The sequence below is a fragment of the Schistocerca gregaria genome, chromosome 6 (assembly GCF_023897955.1).
Source record: "Schistocerca gregaria isolate iqSchGreg1 chromosome 6, iqSchGreg1.2, whole genome shotgun sequence".
NCBI classification, from domain to species: Eukaryota; Metazoa; Arthropoda; class Insecta; order Orthoptera; family Acrididae; genus Schistocerca; species Schistocerca gregaria.
In genome coordinates, this window is record NC_064925.1 from 30,579,456 (window position 1) to 30,598,299 (window position 18,844).

Below are 18,844 nucleotides of genomic sequence, written 5' to 3' on the forward strand. Positions count from 1 at the left end.
GTTCCCATAACATTCTTAAGCCTACGTCGGAAAGATCTGCCTTACGCCAGGTTCACGTAAATCCCACTGCACATTCCTATTCTTTGCGTGCAGTCGGCTGCTACTGGTGTTGCTAGTTGTGACTTCTGATAACAGATGCCGTAGCAATCAGTTCATGGAGTGATTTGTATGTTTTGCGATAGTCTGTCTCTGACAAGCAAGCACAGGTGACATAGGTGCGAACGCAGGAAGCTTGCAGCCCCTCGCTGCCTGCAGACACCGAGCAGCCACACTAGGAGGGCGGCCTAAGCCGTAGGCGAAATGTGCTCATTCGCTTTGGGGCGACGTCGAACTATAAATGAGGCTGTCACTAGCGTGAGCGTTGCGTGAGCGTCGTGTAAAGTCGTAAAAGTCGGCTGCATGGGCGAGTGCCATGTTTGGGGAGCGTTTCGTAGTTTGCGCAGTGCAATGGAGACGTGGAAACTTGTTGTGGCCCAGTGTTTTGCAGTTGGACGACAAGAGTGGTACACAGTAGCAAAGAGCGAGGCACTGAGTTTGCATGAACAGTGGAGTGCAGAATGGGGCTCGAGATGTGCTTGTTACCTCAGGTGCTGTGTGATTGTCGACAAGGAGTGAAAACGGAGCAATTTGTGACCCCCCTTTCAATTTAAGACGTTAAAAACAGACGGAATTTGCATTCGTAATACCAGAGCATCGAAACTACTTGGAACTCTTGTGTATATGAACGTGTCCGCGCCTTTGTACTCTGGTCCCTTCAGCGCTACAAACCAACCAAGCATCGTGTCCGTGCACATCAGAGTCTCAAGGAATGGAGAATAGCGCAGTTTGGTCGCGGATGGGGGCGTAGCTCAGTTGGTAGAGCGTTCGCTTTGCATGTGAAGGGTCCCGGGTTCAAGCCCCGGCGCCTCCATGTTTTGTGGTCAGTGGATGCCAAGTGTTGATCGCGGCGAACCTAAAAGCACGCAAGATGTTGCAAAGCCAGCATCACAGACTTGTATGATGCATACTGACGTAAGGAGAGCAAGATGTATGTGTGGGGACCGGCTGTCATCGAGTGCAGGTCTGTCTTAGGTATCACGGCTTAACGTCATTGAAGTCTAGAGAGTGGACAACACGTTCGTCTTACTCAGAGCGGTGTCCGAAATCTATTTTCGACGTGATGCGTGCCACTTCCATTGTGGCCAACTACGATTCAATACAGAATGCACGAAACCTGAAAGACACCCTCACAGATACATAGAGAGTAGTGTTTGTCTGCGGAATAATGGGAGTGCAAGCGTCTGTGACATTGATATTGCTGTATGTAGCACAATTTATCATGGAGGGGGCGTAGCTCAGATGGTAGAGCGCTCGCTTAGCATGCGAGAGGTACTGGGATCGATACCCAGCGCCTCCAGAATTTTTAACACCCCTACATGCGCACCTTGCCATGCAAGTGGAGTAATTCACAGCCAGCAGATGTGTCTAGGCAGATACAAGAGAACGATTAGCATCCACAATTGGCAAGCGAGCTGTTATTCGTGCGCAGGAAGCACCCTCCTCCAACTCCTACACTTAATTTACAAACAGTACAAGTGTTCCCATAACATTCTTAAGCCTACGTCGGAAAGATCTGCCTTACGCCAGGTTCACGTAAATCCCACTGCACATTCCTATTCTTTGCGTGCAGTCGGCTGCTACTGGTGTTGCTAGTTGTGACTTCTTATAACAGATGCCGTAGCAATCAGTTCATGGAGTGATTTGTATGTTTTGCGATAGTCTGTCTCTGACAAGCAAGCACAGGTGACATAGGTGCGAACGCAGGAAGCTTGCAGCCCCTCGCTGCCTGCAGACACCGAGCAGCCACACTAGGAGGGCGGCCTAAGCTGTAGGCGAAATGTGCTCATTCGCTTTGGGGCGACGTCGAACTATAAATGAGGCTGTCACTAGCGTGAGCGTTGCGTGAAGTCGTAAAAGTCGGCTGCATGGGCGAGTGCCATGTTTGGGGAGCGTTTCGTAGTTTGCGCAGTGCAATGGAGACGTGGAAACTTGTTGTGGCCCAGTGTTTTGCAGTTGGACGACAAGAGTGGTACACAGTAGCAAAGAGCGAGGCACTGAGTTTGCATGAACAGTGGAGTGCAGAATGGGGCTCGAGATGTGCTTGTTACCTCAGGTGCTGTGTGATTGTCGACAAGGAGTGAAAACGGAGCAATTTGTGACCCCCCTTTCAATTTAAGACGTTAAAAACAGACGGAATTTGCATTCGTAATACCAGAGCATCGAAACTACTTGGAACTCTTGTGTATATGAACGTGTCCGCGCCTTTGTACTCTGGTCCCTTCAGCGCTACAAACCAACCAAGCATCGTGTCCGTGCACATCAGAGTCTCAAGGAATGGAGAATAGCACAGTTTGGTCGCGGATGGGGGCGTAGCTCAGTTGGTAGAGCGTTCGCTTTGCATGTGAAAGGTCCCGGGTTCAAGCCCCGGCGCCTCCATGTTTTGTGGTCAGTGGATGCCAAGTGTTGATCGCGGCGAACCTAAAAGCACGCAAGATGTTGCAAAGCCAGCGTCACAGACTTGTATGATGCATACTGACGTAAGGAGAGCAAGATGTATGTGTGGGGACCGGCTGTCATCGAGTGCAGGTCTGTCTTAGGTATCACGGCTTAACGTCATTGAAGTCTAGAGAGTGGACAACACGTTCGTCTTACTCAGAGCGGTGTCCGAATTCTATTTTCGACGTGATGCGTGCCACTTCCATTGTGGCCAACTACGATTCAATACAGAATGCACGAAACCTGAAAGACACCCTCACAGATACATAGAGAGTAGTGTTTGTCTGCGGAATAATGGGAGTGCAAGCGTCTGTGACATTGATATTGCTGTATGTAGCACAATTTATCATGGAGGGGGCGTAGCTCAGATGGTAGAGCGCTCGCTTAGCATGCGAGAGGTACTGGGATCGATACCCAGCGCCTCCAGAATTTTTAACACCCCTACATGCGCACCTTGCCATGCAAGTGGAGTAATTCACAGCCAGCAGATGTGTCTAGGCAGATACAAGAGAACGATTAGCATCCACAATTGGCAAGCGAGCTGTTATTCGTGCGCAGGAAGCACCCTCCTCCAACTCCTACACTTAATTTACAAACAGTACAAGTGTTCCCATAACATTCTTAAGCCTACGTCGGAAAGATCTGCCTTACGCCAGGTTCACGTAAATCCCACTGCACATTCCTATTCTTTGCGTGCAGTCGGCTGCTACTGGTGTTGCTAGTTGTGACTTCTGATAACAGATGCCGTAGCAATCAGTTCATGGAGTGATTTGTATGTTTTGCGATAGTCTGTCTCTGACAAGCAAGCACAGGTGACATAGGTGCGAACGCAGGAAGCTTGCAGCCCCTCGCTGCCTGCAGACACCGAGCAGCCACACTAGGAGGGCGGCCTAAGCTGTAGGCGAAATGTGCTCATTCGCTTTGGGGCGACGTCGAACTATAAATGAGGCTGTCACTAGCGTGAGCGTTGCGTGATCGTCGTGTAAAGTCGTAAAAGTCGGCTGCATGGGCGAGTGCCATGTTTGGGGAGCGTTTCGTAGTTTGCGCAGTGCAATGGAGACGTGGAAACTTGTTGTGGCCCAGTGTTTTGCAGTTGGACGACAAGAGTGGTACACAGTAGCAAAGAGCGAGGCACTGAGTTTGCATGAACAGTGGAGTGCAGAATGGGGCTCGAGATGTGCTTGTTACCTCAGGTGCTGTGTGATTGTCGACAAGGAGTGAAAACGGAGCAATTTGTGACCCCCCTTTCAATTTAAGACGTTAAAAACAGACGGAATTTGCATTCGTAATACCAGAGCATCGAAACTACTTGGAACTCTTGTGTATATGAACGTGTCCGCGCCTTTGTACTCTGGTCCCTTCAGCGCTACAAACCAACCAAGCATCGTGTCCGTGCACATCAGAGTCTCAAGGAATGGAGAATAGCGCAGTTTGGTCGCGGATGGGGGCGTAGCTCAGTTGGTAGAGCGTTCGCTTTGCATGTGAAAGGTCCCGGGTTCAAGCCCCGGCGCCTCCATGTTTTGTGGTCAGTGGATGCCAAGTGTTGATCGCGGCGAACCTAAAAGCACGCAAGATGTTGCAAAGCCAGCGTCACAGACTTGTATGATGCATACTGACGTAAGGAGAGCAAGATGTATGTGTGGGGACCGGCTGTCATCGAGTGCAGGTCTGTCTTAGGTATCACGGCTTAACGTCATTGAAGTCTAGAGAGTGGACAACACGTTCGTCTTACTCAGAGCGGTGTCCGAATTCTATTTTCGACGTGATGCGTGCCACTTCCATTGTGGCCAACTACGATTCAATACAGAATGCACGAAACCTGAAAGACACCCTCACAGATACATAGAGAGTAGTGTTTGTCTGCGGAATAATGGGAGTGCAAGCGTCTGTGACATTGATATTGCTGTATGTAGCACAATTTATCATGGAGGGGGCGTAGCTCAGATGGTAGAGCGCTCGCTTAGCATGCGAGAGGTACTGGGATCGATACCCAGCGCCTCCAGAATTTTTAACACCCCTACATGCGCACCTTGCCATGCAAGTGGAGTAATTCACAGCCAGCAGATGTGTCTAGGCAGATACAAGAGAACGATTAGCATCCACAATTGGCAAGCGAGCTGTTATTCGTGCGCAGGAAGCACCCTCCTCCAACTCCTACACTTAATTTACAAACAGTACAAGTGTTCCCATAACATTCTTAAGCCTACGTCGGAAAGATCTGCCTTACGCCAGGTTCACGTAAATCCCACTGCACATTCCTATTCTTTGCGTGCAGTCGGCTGCTACTGGTGTTGCTAGTTGTGACTTCTGATAACAGATGCCGTAGCAATCAGTTCATGGAGTGATTTGTATGTTTTGCGATAGTCTGTCTCTGACAAGCAAGCACAGGTGACATAGGTGCGAACGCAGGAAGCTTGCAGCCCCTCGCTGCCTGCAGACACCGAGCAGCCACACTAGGAGGGCGGCCTAAGCCGTAGGCGAAATGTGCTCATTCGCTTTGGGGCGACGTCGAACTATAAATGAGGCTGTCACTAGCGTGAGCGTTGCGTGATCGTCGTGTAAAGTCGTAAAAGTCGGCTGCATGGGCGAGTGCCATGTTTGGGGAGCGTTTCGTAGTTTGCGCAGTGCAATGGAGACGTGGAAACTTGTTGTGGCCCAGTGTTTTGCAGTTGGACGACAAGAGTGGTACACAGTAGCAAAGAGCGAGGCACTGAGTGTGCATGAACAGTGGAGTGCAGAATGGGGCTCGAGATGTGCTTGTTACCTCAGGTGCTGTGTGATTGTCGACAAGGAGTGAAAACGGAGCAATTTGTGACCCCCCTTTCAATTTAAGACGTTAAAAACAGACGGAATTTGCATTCGTAATACCAGAGCATCGAAACTACTTGGAACTCTTGTGTATATGAACGTGTCCGCGCCTTTGTACTCTGGTCCCTTCAGCGCTACAAACCAACCAAGCATCGTGTCCGTGCACATCAGAGTCTCAAGGAATGGAGAATAGCGCACTTTGGTCGCGGATGGGGGCGTAGCTCAGTTGGTAGAGCGTTCGATTTGCATGTGAAAGGTCCCGGGTTCAAGCCCTGGCGCCTCCATGTTTTGTGGTCAGTGGATGCCAAGTGTTGATCGCGGCGAACCTAAAAGCACGCAAGATGTTGCAAAGCCAGCGTCACAGACTTGTATGATGCATACTGACGTAAGGAGAGCAAGATGTATGTGTGGGGACCGGCTGTCATCGAGTGCAGGTCTGTCTTAGGTATCACGGCTTAACGTCATTGAAGTCTAGAGAGTGGACAACACGTTCGTCTTACTCAGAGCGGTGTCCGAATTCTATTTTCGACGTGATGCGTGCCACTTCCATTGTGGCCAACTACGATTCAATACAGAATGCACGAAACCTGAAAGACACCCTCACAGATACATAGAGAGTAGTGTTTGTCTGCGGAATAATGGGAGTGCAAGCGTCTGTGACATTGATATTGCTGTATGTAGCACAATTTATCATGGAGGGGGCGTAGCTCAGATGGTAGAGCGCTCGCTTAGCATGCGAGAGGTACTGGGATCGATACCCAGCGCCTCCAGAATTTTTAACACCCCTACATGCGCACCTTGCCATGCAAGTGGAGTAATTCACAGCCAGCAGATGTGTCTAGGCAGATACAAGAGAACGATTAGCATCCACAATTGGCAAGCGAGCTGTTATTCGTGCGCAGGAAGCACCCTCCTCCAACTCCTACACTTAATTTACAAACAGTACAAGTGTTCCCATAACATTCTTAAGCCTACGTCGGAAAGATCTGCCTTACGCCAGGTTCACGTAAATCCCACTGCACATTCCTATTCTTTGCGTGCAGTCGGCTGCTACTGGTGTTGCTAGTTGTGACTTCTGATAACAGATGCCGTAGCAATCAGTTCATGGAGTGATTTGTATGTTTTGCGATAGTCTGTCTCTGACAAGCAAGCACAGGTGACATAGGTGCGAACGCAGGAAGCTTGCAGCCCCTCGCTGCCTGCAGACACCGAGCAGCCACACTAGGAGGGCGGCCTAAGCTGTAGGCGAAATGTGCTCATTCGCTTTGGGGCGACGTCGAACTATAAATGAGGCTGTCACTAGCGTGAGCGTTGCGTGATCGTCGTGTAAAGTCGTAAAAGTCGGCTGCATGGGCGAGTGCCATGTTTGGGGAGCGTTTCGTAGTTTGCGCAGTGCAATGGAGACGTGGAAACTTGTTGTGGCCCAGTGTTTTGCAGTTGGACGACAAGAGTGGTACACAGTAGCAAAGAGCGAGGCACTGAGTTTGCATGAACAGTGGAGTGCAGAATGGGGCTCGAGATGTGCTTGTTACCTCAGGTGCTGTGTGATTGTCGACAAGGAGTGAAAACGGAGCAATTTGTGACCCCCCTTTCAATTTAAGACGTTAAAAACAGACGGAATTTGCATTCGTAATGCCAGAGCATCGAAACTACTTGGAACTCTTGTGTATATGAACGTGTCCGCGCCTTTGTACTCTGGTCCCTTCAGCGCTACAAACCAACCAAGCATCGTGTCCGTGCACATCAGAGTCTCAAGGAATGGAGAATAGCGCAGTTTGGTTGCGGATGGGGGCGTAGCTCAGTTGGTAGAGCGTTCGCTTTGCATGTGAAAGGTCCCGGGTTCAAGCCCCGGCGCCTCCATGTTTTGTGGTCAGTGGATGCCAAGTGTTGATCGCGGCGAACCTAAAAGCACGCAAGATGTTGCAAAGCCAGCGTCACAGACTTGTATGATGCATACTGACGTAAGGAGAGCAAGATGTATGTGTGGGGACCGGCTGTCATCGAGTGCAGGTCTGTCTTAGGTATCACGGCTTAACGTCATTGAAGTCTAGAGAGTGGACAACACGTTCGTCTTACTCAGAGCGGTGTCCGAATTCTATTTTCGACGTGATGCGTGCCACTTCCATTGTGGCCAACTACGATTCAATACAGAATGCACGAAACCTGAAAGACACCCTCACAGATACATAGAGAGTAGTGTTTGTCTGCGGAATAATGGGAGTGCAAGCGTCTGTTACATTGATATTGCTGTATGTAGCACAATTTATCATGGAGGGGGCGTAGCTCAGATGGTAGAGCGCTCGCTTAGCATGCGAGAGGTACTGGGATCGATACCCAGCGCCTCCAGAATTTTTAACACCCCTACATGCGCACCTTGCCATGCAAGTGGAGTAATTCACAGCCAGCAGATGTGTCTAGGCAGATACAAGAGAACGATTAGCATCCACAATTGGCAAGCGAGCTGTTATTCGTGCGCAGGAAGCACCCTCCTCCAACTCCTACACTTAATTTACAAACAGTACAAGTGTTCCCATAACATTCTTAAGCCTACGTCGGAAAGATCTGCCTTACGCCGGGTTCACGTAAATCCCACTGCACATTCCTATTCTTTGCGTGCAGTCGGCTGCTACTGGTGTTGCTAGTTGTGACTTCTGATAACAGATGCCGTAGCAATCAGTTCATGGAGTGATTTGTATGTTTTGCGATAGTCTGTCTCTGACAAGCAAGCACAGGTGACATAGGTGCGAACGCAGGAAGCTTGCAGCCCCTCGCTGCCTGCAGACACCGAGCAGCCACACTAGGAGGGCGGCCTAAGCCGTAGGCGAAATGTGCTCATTCGCTTTGGGGCGACGTCGAACTATAAATGAGGCTGTCACTAGCGTGAGCGTCGTGTAAAGTCGTAAAAGTCGGCTGCATGGGCGAGTGCCATGTTTGGGGAGCGTTTCGTAGTTTGCGCAGTGCAATGGAGACGTGGAAACTTGTTGTGGCCCAGTGTTTTGCAGTTGGACGACAAGAGTGGTACACAGTAGCAAAGAGCGAGGCACTGAGTTTGCATGAACAGTGGAGTGCAGAATGGGGCTCGAGATGTGCTTGTTACCTCAGGTGCTGTGTGATTGTCGACAAGGAGTGAAAACGGAGCAATTTGTGACCCCCCTTTCAATTTAAGACGTTAAAAACAGACGGAATTTGCATTCGTAATGCCAGAGCATCGAAACTACTTGGAACTCTTGTGTATATGAACGTGTCCGCGCCTTTGTACTCTGGTCCCTTCAGCGCTACAAACCAACCAAGCATCGTGTCCGTGCACATCAGAGTCTCAAGGAATGGAGAATAGCGCAGTTTGGTTGCGGATCGGGGCGTAGCTCAGTTGGTAGAGCGTTCGCTTTGCATGTGGAAGGTCCCGGGTTCAAGCCCCGGCGCCTCCATGTTTTGTGGTCAGTGGATGCCAAGTGTTGATCGCGGCGAACCTAAAAGCACGCAAGATGTTGCAAAGCCAGCGTCACAGACTTGTATGATGCATACTGACGTAAGGAGAGCAAGATGTATGTGTGGGGACCGGCTGTCATCGAGTGCAGGTCTGTCTTAGGTATCACGGCTTAACGTCATTGAAGTCTAGAGAGTGGACAACACGTTCGTCTTACTCAGAGCGGTGTCCGAATTCTATTTTCGACGTGATGCGTGCCACTTCCAATTGTGGCCAACTACGATTCAATACAGAATGCACGAAACCTGAAAGACACCCTCACAGATACATAGAGAGTAGTGTTTGTCTGCGGAATAATGGGAGTGCAAGCGTCTGTGACATTGATATATGCTGTATGTAGCACAATTTATCATGGAGGGGGCGTAGCTCAGATGGTAGAGCGCTCGCTTAGTCATGCGAGAGGTACTGGGATCGATACCAGCGCCTCCAGAATTTTTAACACCCCTACATGCGCACCTTGCCATGCAAGTGGAGTAATTCACAGCCAGCAGATGTGTCTAGGCAGATACAAGAGAACGATTAGCATCCACAATTGGCAAGCGAGCTGTTATTCGTGCGCAGGAAGCACCCCTCCTCCAACTCCTACACTTAATTTACAAACAGTACAAGTGTTCAACACGCGATCTAGTGTCGTCGGAAAGATCTGCCTTACGCCGGGTTCACGTAAATCCCACTGCACATTCCTATTCTTTGCGTGCAGTCGGCTGCTACTGGTGTTGCTAGTTGTGACTTCTGATAACAGATGCCGTAGCAATCAGTTCATGGAGTGATTTGTATGTTTTGCGATAGTCTGTCTCTGACAAGCAAGCACAGGTGACATAGGTGCGAACGCAGGAAGCTTGCAGCCCCTCGCTGCCTGCAGACACCGAGCAGCCACACTAGGAGGGCGGCCTAAGCCGTAGGCGAAATGTGCTCATTCGCTTTGGGGCGACGTCGAACTATAAATGAGGCTGTCACTAGCGTGAGCGTTGCGTAAGCGTCGTGTAAAGTCGTAAAAGTCGGCTGCATGGGCGAGTGCCATGTTTGGGGAGCGTTTCGTAGTTTGCGCAGTGCAATGGAGACGTGGAAACTTGTTGTGGCCCAGTGTTTTGCAGTTGGACGACAAGAGTGGTACACAGTAGCAAAGAGCGAGGCACTGAGTTTGCATGAACAGTGGAGTGCAGAATGGGGCTCGAGATGTGCTTGTTACCTCAGGTGCTGTGTGATTGTCGACAAGGAGTGAAAACGGAGCAATTTGTGACCCCCCTTTCAATTTAAGACGTTAAAAACAGACGGAATTTGCATTCGTAATGCCAGAGCATCGAAACTACTTGGAACTCTTGTGTATATGAACGTGTCCGCGCCTTTGTACTCTGGTCCCTTCAGCGCTACAAACCAACCAAGCATCGTGTCCGTGCACATCAGAGTCTCAAGGAATGGAGAATAGCGCAGTTTGGTTGCGGATGGGGGCGTAGCTCAGTTGGTAGAGCGTTCGCTTTGCATGTGAAAGGTCCCGGGTTCAAGCCCCGGCGCCTCCATGTTTTGTGGTCAGTGGATGCCAAGTGTTGATCGCGGCGAACCTAAAAGCACGCAAGATGTTGCAAAGCCAGCGTCACAGACTTGTATGATGCATACTGACGTAAGGAGAGCAAGATGTATGTGTGGGGACCGGCTGTCATCGAGTGCAGGTCTGTCTTAGGTATCACGGCTTAACGTCATTGAAGTCTAGAGAGTGGACAACACGTTCGTCTTACTCAGAGCGGTGTCCGAATTCTATTTTCGACGTGATGCGTGCCACTTCCATTGTGGCCAACTACGATTCAATACAGAATGCACGAAACCTGAAAGACACCCTCACAGATACATAGAGAGTAGTGTTTGTCTGCGGAATAATGGGAGTGCAAGCGTCTGTTACATTGATATTGCTGTATGTAGCACAATTTATCATGGAGGGGGCGTAGCTCAGATGGTAGAGCGCTCGCTTAGCATGCGAGAGGTACTGGGATCGATACCCAGCGCCTCCAGAATTTTTAACACCCCTACATGCGCACCTTGCCATGCAAGTGGAGTAATTCACAGCCAGCAGATGTGTCTAGGCAGATACAAGAGAACGATTAGCATCCACAATTGGCAAGCGAGCTGTTATTCGTGCGCAGGAAGCACCCTCCTCCAACTCCTACACTTAATTTACAAACAGTACAAGTGTTCCCATAACATTCTTAAGCCTACGTCGGAAAGATCTGCCTTACGCCGGGTTCACGTAAATCCCACTGCACATTCCTATTCTTTGCGTGCAGTCGGCTGCTACTGGTGTTGCTAGTTGTGACTTCTGATAACAGATGCCGTAGCAATCAGTTCATGGAGTGATTTGTATGTTTTGCGATAGTCTGTCTCTGACAAGCAAGCACAGGTGACATAGGTGCGAACGCAGGAAGCTTGCAGCCCCTCGCTGCCTGCAGACACCGAGCAGCCACACTAGGAGGGCGGCCTAAGCCGTAGGCGAAATGTGCTCATTCGCTTTGGGGCGACGTCGAACTATAAATGAGGCTGTCACTAGCGTGAGCGTTGAGTAAGCGTCGTGTAAAGTCGTAAAAGTCGGCTGCATGGGCGAGTGCCATGTTTGGGGAGCGTTTCGTAGTTTGCGCAGTTCAATGGAGACGTGGAAACTTGTTGTGGCCCAGTGTTTTGCAGTTGGACGACAAGAGTGGTACACAGTAGCAAAGAGCGAGGCACAGAGTTTGCATGAACAGTGGAGTGCAGAATGGGGCTCGAGATGTGCTTGTTACCTCAGGTGCTGTGTGATTGTCGACAAGGAGTGATAACGGAGCAATTTGTGACCCCCCTTTCAATTTAAGACGTTAAAAACAGACGGAATTTGCATTCGTAATACCAGAGCATCGAAACTACTTGGAACTCTTGTGTATATGAACGTGTCCGCGCCTTTGTACTCTGGTCCCTTCAGCGCTACAAACCAACCAAGCATCGTGTCCGTGCACATCAGAGTCTCAAGGAATGGAGAATAGCGCAGTTTGGTTGCGGATGGGGGCGTAGCTCAGTTGGTAGAGCGTTCGCTTTGCATGTGAAAGGTCCCGGGTTCAAGCCCCGGCGCCTCCATGTTTTGTGGTCAGTGGATGCCAAGTGTTGATCGCGGCGAACCTAAAAGCACGCAAGATGTTGCAAAGCCAGCGTCACAGACTTGTATGATGCATACTGACGTAAGGAGAGCAAGATGTATGTGTGGGGACCGGCTGTCATCGAGTGCAGGTCTGTCTTAGGTATCACGGCTTAACGTCATTGAAGTCTAGAGAGTGGACAACACGTTCGTCTTACTCAGAGCGGTGTCCGAATTCTATTTTCGACGTGATGCGTGCCACTTCCATTGTGGCCAACTACGATTCAATACAGAATGCACGAAACCTGAAAGACACCCTCACAGATACATAGAGAGTAGTGTTTGTCTGCGGAATAATGGGAGTGCAAGCGTCTGTGACATTGATATTGCTGTATGTAGCACAATTTATCATGGAGGGGGCGTAGCTCAGATGGTAGAGCGCTCGCTTAGCATGCGAGAGGTACTGGGATCGATACCCAGCGCCTCCAGAATTTTTAACACCCCTACATGCGCACCTTGCCATGCAAGTGGAGTAATTCGCAGCCAGCAGATGTGTCTAGGCAGATACAAGAGAACGATTAGCATCCACAATTGGCAAGCGAGCTGTTATTCGTGCGCAGGAAGCACCCTCCTCCAACTCCTACACTTAATTTACAAACAGTACAAGTGTTCCCATAACATTCTTAAGCCTACGTCGGAAAGATCTGCCTTACGCCAGGTTCACGTAAATCCCACTGCACATTCCTATTCTTTGCGTGCAGTCGGCTGCTACTGGTGTTGCTAGTTGTGACTTCTGATAACAGATGCCGTAGCAATCAGTTCATGGAGTGATTTGTATGTTTTGCGATAGTCTGTCTCTGACAAGCAAGCACAGGTGACATAGGTGCGAACGCAGGAAGCTTGCAGCCCCTCGCTGCCTGCAGACACCGAGCAGCCACACTAGGAGGGCGGCCTAAGCCGTAGGCGAAATGTGCTCATTCGCTTTGGGGCGACGTCGAACTATAAATGAGGCTGTCACTAGCGTGAGCGTCGTGTAAAGTCGTAAAAGTCGGCTGCATGGGCGAGTGCCATGTTTGGGGAGCGTTTCGTAGTTTGCGCAGTGCAATGGAGACGTGGAAACTTGTTGTGGCCCAGTGTTTTGCAGTTGGACGACAAGAGTGGTACACAGTAGCAAAGAGCGAGGCACTGAGTTTGCATGAACAGTGGAGTGCAGAATGGGGTTCGAGATGTGCTTGTTACCTCAGGTGCTGTGTGATTGTCGACAAGGAGTGAAAACGGAGCAATTTGTGACCCCCCTTTCAATTTAAGACGTTAAAAACAGACGGAATTTGCATTCGTAATGCCAGAGCATCGAAACTACTTGGAACTCTTGTGTATATGAACGTGTCCGCGCCTTTGTACTCTGGTCCCTTCAGCGCTACAAACCAACCAAGCATCGTGTCCGTGCACATCAGAGTCTCAAGGAATGGAGAATAGCGCAGTTTGGTTGCGGATGGGGGCGTAGCTCAGTTGGTAGAGCGTTCGATTTGCATGTGAAAGGTCCCGGGTTCAAGCCCCGGCGCCTCCATGTTTTGTGGTCAGTGGATGCCAAGTGTTGATCGCGGCGAACCTAAAAGCACGCAAGATGTTGCAAAGCCAGCGTCACAGACTTGTATGATGCATACTGACGTAAGGAGAGCAAGATGTATGTATGGGGACCGGCTGTCATCGAGTGCAGGTCTGTCTTAGGTATCACGGCTTAACGTCATTGAAGTCTAGAGAGTGGACAACACGTTCGTCTTACTCAGAGCGGTGTCCGAATTCTATTTTCGACGTGATGCGTGCCACTTCCATTGTGGCCAACTACGATTCAATACAGAATGCACGAAACCTGAAAGACACCCTCACAGATACATAGAGAGTAGTGTTTGTCTGCGGAATAATGGGAGTGCAAGCGTCTGTTACATTGATATTGCTGTATGTAGCACAATTTATCATGGAGGGGGCGTAGCTCAGATGGTAGAGCGCTCGCTTAGCATGCGAGAGGTACTGGGATCGATACCCAGCGCCTCCAGAATTTTTAACACCCCTACATGCGCACCTTGCCATGCAAGTGGAGTAATTCACAGCCAGCAGATGTGTCTAGGCAGATACAAGAGAACGATTAGCATCCACAATTGGCAAGCGAGCTGTTATTCGTGCGCAGGAAGCACCCTCCTCCAACTCCTACACTTAATTTACAAACAGTACAAGTGTTCCCATAACATTCTTAAGCCTACGTCGGAAAGATCTGCCTTACGCCGGGTTCACGTAAATCCCACTGCACATTCCTATTCTTTGCGTGCAGTCGGCTGCTACTGGTGTTGCTAGTTGTGACTTCTGATAACAGATGCCGTAGCAATCAGTTCATGGAGTGATTTGTATGTTTTGCGATAGTCTGTCTCTGACAAGCAAGCACAGGTGACATAGGTGCGAACGCAGGAAGCTTGCAGCCCCTCGCTGCCTGCAGACACCGAGCAGCCACACTAGGAGGGCGGCCTAAGCCGTAGGCGAAATGTGCTCATTCGCTTTGGGGCGACGTCGAACTATAAATGAGGCTGTCACTAGCGTGAGCGTTGCGTAAGCGTCGTGTAAAGTCGTAAAAGTCGGCTGCATGGGCGAGTGCCATGTTTGGGGAGCGTTTCGTAGTTTGCGCAGTGCAATGGAGACGTGGAAACTTGTTGTGGCCCAGTGTTTTGCAGTTGGACGACAAGAGTGGTACACAGTAGCAAAGAGCGAGGCACTGAGTTTGCATGAACAGTGGAGTGCAGAATGGGGCTCGAGATGTGCTTGTTACCTCAGGTGCTGTGTGATTGTCGACAAGGAGTGAAAACGGAGCAATTTGTGACCCCCCTTTCAATTTAAGACGTTAAAAACAGACGGAATTTGCATTCGTAATGCCAGAGCATCGAAACTACTTGGAACTCTTGTGTATATGAACGTGTCCGCGCCTTTGTACTCTGGTCCCTTCAGCGCTACAAACCAACCAAGCATCGTGTCCGTGCACATCAGAGTCTCAAGGAATGGAGAATAGCGCAGTTTGGTTGCGGATGGGGGCGTAGCTCAGTTGGTAGAGCGTTCGCTTTGCATGTGAAAGGTCCCGGGTTCAAGCCGCGGCGCCTCCATGTTTTGTGGTCAGTGGATGCCAAGTGTTGATCGCGGCGAACCTAAAAGCACGCAAGATGTTGCAAAGCCAGCGTCACAGACTTGTATGATGCATACTGACGTAAGGAGAGCAAGATGTATGTGTGGGGACCGGCTGTCATCGAGTGCAGGTCTGTCTTAGGTATCACGGCTTAACGTCATTGAAGTCTAGAGAGTGGACAACACGTTCGTCTTACTCAGAGCGGTGTCCGAATTCTATTTTCGACGTGATGCGTGCCACTTCCATTGTGGCCAACTACGATTCAATACAGAATGCACGAAACCTGAAAGACACCCTCACAGATACATAGAGAGTAGTGTTTGTCTGCCGAATAATGGGAGTGCAAGCGTCTGTTACATTGATATTGCTGTATGTAGCACAATTTATCATGGAGGGGGCGTAGCTCAGATGGTAGAGCGCTCGCTTAGCATGCGAGAGGTACTGGGATCGATACCCAGCGCCTCCAGAATTTTTAACACCCCTACATGCGCACCTTGCCATGCAAGTGGAGTAATTCACAGCCAGCAGATGTGTCTAGGCAGATACAAGAGAACGATTAGCATCCACAATTGGCAAGCGAGCTGTTATTCGTGCGCAGGAAGCACCCTCCTCCAACTCCTACACTTAATTTACAAACAGTACAAGTGTTCCCATAACATTCTTAAGCCTACGTCGGAAAGATCTGCCTTACGCCGGGTTCACGTAAATCCCACTGCACATTCCTATTCTTTGCGTGCAGTCGGCTGCTACTGGTGTTGCTAGTTGTGACTTCTGATAACAGATGCCGTAGCAATCAGTTCATGGAGTGATTTGTATGTTTTGCGATAGTCTGTCTCTGACAAGCAAGCACAGGTGACATAGGTGCGAACGCAGGAAGCTTGCAGCCCCTCGCTGCCTGCAGACACCGAGCAGCCACACTAGGAGGGCGGCCTAAGCCGTAGGCGAAATGTGCTCATTCGCTTTGGGGCGACGTCGAACTATAAATGAGGCTGTCACTAGCGTGAGCGTCGTGTAAAGTCGTAAAAGTCGGCTGCATGGGCGAGTGCCATGTTTGGGGAGCGTTTCGTAGTTTGCGCAGTGCAATGGAGACGTGGAAACTTGTTGTGGCCCAGTGTTTTGCAGTTGGACGACAAGAGTGGTACACAGTAGCAAAGAGCGAGGCACTGAGTTTGCATGAACAGTGGAGTGCAGAATGGGGCTCGAGATGTGCTTGTTACCTCAGGTGCTGTGTGATTGTCGACAAGGAGTGAAAACGGAGCAATTTGTGACCCCCCTTTCAATTTAAGACGTTAAAAACAGACGGAATTTGCATTCGTAATGCCAGAGCATCGAAACTACTTGGAACTCTTGTGTATATGAACGTGTCCGCGCCTTTGTACTCTGGTCCCTTCAGCGCTACAAACCAACCAAGCATCGTGTCCGTGCACATCAGAGTCTCAAGGAATGGAGAATAGCGCAGTTTGGTTGCGGATGGGGGCGTAGCTCAGTTGGTAGAGCGTTCGCTTTGCATGTGAAAGGTCCCGGGTTCAAGCCCCGGCGCCTCCATGTTTTGTGGTCAGTGGATGCCAAGTGTTGATCGCGGCGAACCTAAAAGCACGCAAGATGTTGCAAAGCCAGCGTCACAGACTTGTATGATGCATACTGACGTAAGGAGAGCAAGATGTATGTGTGGGGACCGGCTGTCATCGAGTGCAGGTCTGTCTTAGGTATCACGGCTTAACGTCATTGAAGTCTAGAGAGTGGACAACACGTTCGTCTTACTCAGAGCGGTGTCCGAATTCTATTTTCGACGTGATGCGTGCCACTTCCATTGTGGCCAACTACGATTCAATACAGAATGCACGAAACCTGAAAGACACCCTCACAGATACATAGAGAGTAGTGTTTGTCTGCGGAATAATGGGAGTGCAAGCGTCTGTTACATTGATATTGCTGTATGTAGCACAATTTATCATGGAGGGGGCGTAGCTCAGATGGTAGAGCGCTCGCTTAGCATGCGAGAGGTACTGGGATCGATACCCAGCGCCTCCAGAATTTTTAACACCCCTACATGCGCACCTTGCCATGCAAGTGGAGTAATTCACAGCCAGCAGATGTGTCTAGGCAGATACAAGAGAACGATTAGCATCCACAATTGGCAAGCGAGCTGTTATTCGTGCGCAGGAAGCACCCTCCTCCAACTCCTACACTTAATTTACAAACAGTACAAGTGTTCCCATAACATTCTTAAGCCTACGTCGGAAAGATCTGCCTTACGCCGGGTTCACGTAAATCCCACTGCACATTCCTATTCTTTGCGTGCAGTCGGCTGCTACTGGTGTTGCTAGTTGTGACTTCTGATAACAGATGCCGTAGCAATCAGTTCATGGAGTGATTTGTATGTTTTGCGATAGTCTGTCTCTGACAAGCAAGCACAGGTGACATAGGTGCGAACGCAGGAAGCTTGCAGCCCCTCGCTGCCTGCAGACACCGAGCAGCCACACTAGGAGGGCGGCCTAAGCCGTAGGCGAAATGTGCTCATTCGCTTTGGGGCGACGTCGAACTATAAATGAGGCTGTCACTAGCGTGAGCGTTGCGTAAGCGTCGTGTAAAGTCGTAAAAGTCGGCTGCATGGGCGAGTGCCATGTTTGGGGAGCGTTTCGTAGTTTGCGCAGTGCAATGGAGACGTGGAAACTTGTTGTGGCCCAGTGTTTTGCAGTTGGACGACAAGAGTGGTACACAGTAGCAAAGAGCGAGGCACTGAGTTTGCATGAACAGTGGAGTGCAGAATGGGGCTCGAGATGTGCTTGTTACCTCAGGTGCTGTGTGATTGTCGACAAGGAGTGAAAACGGAGCAATTTGTGACCCCCCTTTCAATTTAAGACGTTAAAAACAGACGGAATTTGCATTCGTAATGCCAGAGCATCGAAACTACTTGGAACTCTTGTGTATATGAACGTGTCCGCGCCTTTGTACTCTGGTCCCTTCAGCGCTACAAACCAACCAAGCATCGTGTCCGTGCACATCAGAGTCTCAAGGAATGGAGAATAGCGCAGTTTGGTTGCGGATGGGGGCGTAGCTCAGTTGGTAGAGCGTTCGCTTTGCATGTGAAAGGTCCCGGGTTCAAGCCCCGGCGCCTCCATGTTTTGTGGTCAGTGGATGCCAAGTGTTGATCGCGGCGAACCTAAAAGCACGCAAGATGTTGCAAAGCCAGCGTCACAGACTTGTATGATGCATACTGACGTAAGGAGAGCAAGATGTATGTGTGGGGACCGGCTGTCATCGAGTGCAGGTCTGTCTTAGGTATCACGGCTTAACGTCATTGAAGTCTAGAGAGTGGACAACACGTTCGTCTTACTCAGAGCGGTGTCCGAATTCTATTTTCGACGTGATGCGTGCCACTTCCATTGTGGCCAACTACGATTCAATACAGAATGCACGAAACCTGAAAGACACCCTCACAGATACATAGAGAGTAGTGTTTGTCTGCGGAATAATGGGAGTGCAAGCGTCTGTGACATTGATATTGCTGTATGTAGCACAATTTATCATGGAGGGGGCGTAGCTCAGATGGTAGAGCGCTCGCTTAGCATGCGAGAGGTACTGGGATCGATACCCAGCGCCTCCAGAATTTTTAACACCCCTACATGCGCACCTTGCCATGCAAGTGGAGTAATTCACAGCCAGCAGATGTGTCTAGGCAGATACAAGAGAACGATTAGCATCCACAATTGGCAAGCGAGCTGTTATTCGTGCGCAGGAAGCACCCTCCTCCAACTCCTAC

At 50.0% G+C, this 18,844-nt stretch overlaps 22 non-coding genes across 22 annotated transcripts; all 22 read left to right on the forward strand.

Annotated features, from left to right (window-relative positions):
• The first annotated feature begins 837 nt into the window (after nucleotides 1-837).
• On the forward strand, nucleotides 838-910 carry Trnaa-ugc (transfer RNA alanine (anticodon UGC)). The gene has a single exon. It is a non-coding gene; the product is annotated as a tRNA-Ala (tRNA).
• Nucleotides 911-1,323: 413 nt separating this feature from the next.
• Trnaa-agc (transfer RNA alanine (anticodon AGC)) lies at nucleotides 1,324-1,396 on the forward strand. Its single transcript has one exon. It is a non-coding gene; the product is annotated as a tRNA-Ala (tRNA).
• Nucleotides 1,397-2,402: 1,006 nt separating this feature from the next.
• Nucleotides 2,403-2,475, forward strand: Trnaa-ugc (transfer RNA alanine (anticodon UGC)). Its single transcript has one exon. It is a non-coding gene; the product is annotated as a tRNA-Ala (tRNA).
• Nucleotides 2,476-2,888: 413 nt separating this feature from the next.
• Nucleotides 2,889-2,961, forward strand: Trnaa-agc (transfer RNA alanine (anticodon AGC)). Its single transcript has one exon. It is a non-coding gene; the product is annotated as a tRNA-Ala (tRNA).
• Nucleotides 2,962-3,978: 1,017 nt separating this feature from the next.
• On the forward strand, nucleotides 3,979-4,051 carry Trnaa-ugc (transfer RNA alanine (anticodon UGC)). The gene has a single exon. It is a non-coding gene; the product is annotated as a tRNA-Ala (tRNA).
• A 413-nt stretch (nucleotides 4,052-4,464) lies between these two features.
• On the forward strand, nucleotides 4,465-4,537 carry Trnaa-agc (transfer RNA alanine (anticodon AGC)). Its single transcript has one exon. It is a non-coding gene; the product is annotated as a tRNA-Ala (tRNA).
• A 1,017-nt stretch (nucleotides 4,538-5,554) lies between these two features.
• Nucleotides 5,555-5,627, forward strand: Trnaa-ugc (transfer RNA alanine (anticodon UGC)). Its single transcript has one exon. It is a non-coding gene; the product is annotated as a tRNA-Ala (tRNA).
• A 413-nt stretch (nucleotides 5,628-6,040) lies between these two features.
• Trnaa-agc (transfer RNA alanine (anticodon AGC)) lies at nucleotides 6,041-6,113 on the forward strand. Its single transcript has one exon. It is a non-coding gene; the product is annotated as a tRNA-Ala (tRNA).
• A 1,017-nt stretch (nucleotides 6,114-7,130) lies between these two features.
• On the forward strand, nucleotides 7,131-7,203 carry Trnaa-ugc (transfer RNA alanine (anticodon UGC)). Its single transcript has one exon. It is a non-coding gene; the product is annotated as a tRNA-Ala (tRNA).
• A 413-nt stretch (nucleotides 7,204-7,616) lies between these two features.
• On the forward strand, nucleotides 7,617-7,689 carry Trnaa-agc (transfer RNA alanine (anticodon AGC)). The gene has a single exon. It is a non-coding gene; the product is annotated as a tRNA-Ala (tRNA).
• A 2,582-nt stretch (nucleotides 7,690-10,271) lies between these two features.
• On the forward strand, nucleotides 10,272-10,344 carry Trnaa-ugc (transfer RNA alanine (anticodon UGC)). Its single transcript has one exon. It is a non-coding gene; the product is annotated as a tRNA-Ala (tRNA).
• A 413-nt stretch (nucleotides 10,345-10,757) lies between these two features.
• Trnaa-agc (transfer RNA alanine (anticodon AGC)) lies at nucleotides 10,758-10,830 on the forward strand. Its single transcript has one exon. It is a non-coding gene; the product is annotated as a tRNA-Ala (tRNA).
• Nucleotides 10,831-11,847: 1,017 nt separating this feature from the next.
• Trnaa-ugc (transfer RNA alanine (anticodon UGC)) lies at nucleotides 11,848-11,920 on the forward strand. The gene has a single exon. It is a non-coding gene; the product is annotated as a tRNA-Ala (tRNA).
• A 413-nt stretch (nucleotides 11,921-12,333) lies between these two features.
• Trnaa-agc (transfer RNA alanine (anticodon AGC)) lies at nucleotides 12,334-12,406 on the forward strand. The gene has a single exon. It is a non-coding gene; the product is annotated as a tRNA-Ala (tRNA).
• Nucleotides 12,407-13,412: 1,006 nt separating this feature from the next.
• Nucleotides 13,413-13,485, forward strand: Trnaa-ugc (transfer RNA alanine (anticodon UGC)). The gene has a single exon. It is a non-coding gene; the product is annotated as a tRNA-Ala (tRNA).
• A 413-nt stretch (nucleotides 13,486-13,898) lies between these two features.
• On the forward strand, nucleotides 13,899-13,971 carry Trnaa-agc (transfer RNA alanine (anticodon AGC)). Its single transcript has one exon. It is a non-coding gene; the product is annotated as a tRNA-Ala (tRNA).
• Nucleotides 13,972-14,988: 1,017 nt separating this feature from the next.
• Trnaa-ugc (transfer RNA alanine (anticodon UGC)) lies at nucleotides 14,989-15,061 on the forward strand. Its single transcript has one exon. It is a non-coding gene; the product is annotated as a tRNA-Ala (tRNA).
• A 413-nt stretch (nucleotides 15,062-15,474) lies between these two features.
• Trnaa-agc (transfer RNA alanine (anticodon AGC)) lies at nucleotides 15,475-15,547 on the forward strand. Its single transcript has one exon. It is a non-coding gene; the product is annotated as a tRNA-Ala (tRNA).
• A 1,006-nt stretch (nucleotides 15,548-16,553) lies between these two features.
• Trnaa-ugc (transfer RNA alanine (anticodon UGC)) lies at nucleotides 16,554-16,626 on the forward strand. The gene has a single exon. It is a non-coding gene; the product is annotated as a tRNA-Ala (tRNA).
• A 413-nt stretch (nucleotides 16,627-17,039) lies between these two features.
• On the forward strand, nucleotides 17,040-17,112 carry Trnaa-agc (transfer RNA alanine (anticodon AGC)). Its single transcript has one exon. It is a non-coding gene; the product is annotated as a tRNA-Ala (tRNA).
• A 1,017-nt stretch (nucleotides 17,113-18,129) lies between these two features.
• Nucleotides 18,130-18,202, forward strand: Trnaa-ugc (transfer RNA alanine (anticodon UGC)). Its single transcript has one exon. It is a non-coding gene; the product is annotated as a tRNA-Ala (tRNA).
• A 413-nt stretch (nucleotides 18,203-18,615) lies between these two features.
• Trnaa-agc (transfer RNA alanine (anticodon AGC)) lies at nucleotides 18,616-18,688 on the forward strand. Its single transcript has one exon. It is a non-coding gene; the product is annotated as a tRNA-Ala (tRNA).
• The last annotated feature ends 156 nt before the right edge of the window (nucleotides 18,689-18,844 follow it).